We start from the raw sequence: 1,145 nt of genomic DNA on the forward strand, positions 1-1,145 counted from the left end.
AAACATTAAATTGTATTTGATACCTCATCACAGATACTCTGATTTTCTTTTAAATAATACAATGATATTAAAACATTAAATTACATTTGGCTCATTTAAACATTTCTCCATTAATCATTTGAAGTTATTTCTATTTTGAGTTTTAAGATTACTCACATGCTTAACTAGTTTTTTGAGTACCTGTAGACCAAGGGCATCTAAGCTCTCAAAATCATCACGATATCACCTGGCCTAGGTCACACTAACCCAAAGCATTGATTAATTTTTTCCCACATCTACTCTAACTCCCATTAACCCTTTAAAAGTTACTAACATTTCGGGAATGGTCTATTATTTTGTTTTGATACTTAACTCCAAAAAGATCCAAATCTGATACGAGATACCCTTTAGGATTTGTTGACCACTGAAGTGGCATCTAATGATTATATGGAGACTCCATGCTCAAGGATGATCCATAAAACACTTGTACCATCAAATATCATCAGTTAACAAAATTTTTTTAACTCTACTTCTATCTTCTCATCATCTTTCTTGGACCCAGATTCCACACCCTACGGGGAATTATAATAAGTGATACTAATAATGATGAGTTTTGGGTCTGTAATAGGACTAGGATGTTGGGACTCAATCAGAAAATTAGTACACATTGGAATGTTTTTTTATCTGGTTAATTATCCCTTCTATTTTAGAGGCAAATAATTTTTTGGATTTTTTCACTCACTTTTTACCCCAAAGCCAGGGTGATATTTTCAAGGTTGAGCCTATAACACATGTTAGTGTTTAGAGTCACTATATATTACCATAATAAATCACACAAAAAATTTCGTGGAATTTGGTTATGTCTAGGTTGTCATTTCTTAATTTTTTGGATTTCCTGCACTACATAAATTACAATAAAAATGTACTTGTAATGTAATAAGTGATGTCTAGAGAAGTTGTATGGGTTATGAGTAGTGAAATTTAGACCTCTCACCCTCAAATTTATACTATGACACACTTCGAGGTGTTAAAAATGTGTTTTTAATCCAAAAAACCCACTTTTCATAAGTTTAGTGGGAAATCTGGCAATTAATTACGCTAAAAATTAAATAAATATCCCCACATCCTAAATGTTATGGAAATGAGGTGGAAAATTATGGGGGAGT

Source organism: Pinus tabuliformis, chromosome 9, assembly GCF_031772625.1.
Source record: "Pinus tabuliformis cultivar Carrire ecotype Pingquan chromosome 9, CPIR1, whole genome shotgun sequence".
Lineage (NCBI taxonomy): Eukaryota > Viridiplantae > Streptophyta > Pinopsida > Pinales > Pinaceae > Pinus > Pinus tabuliformis.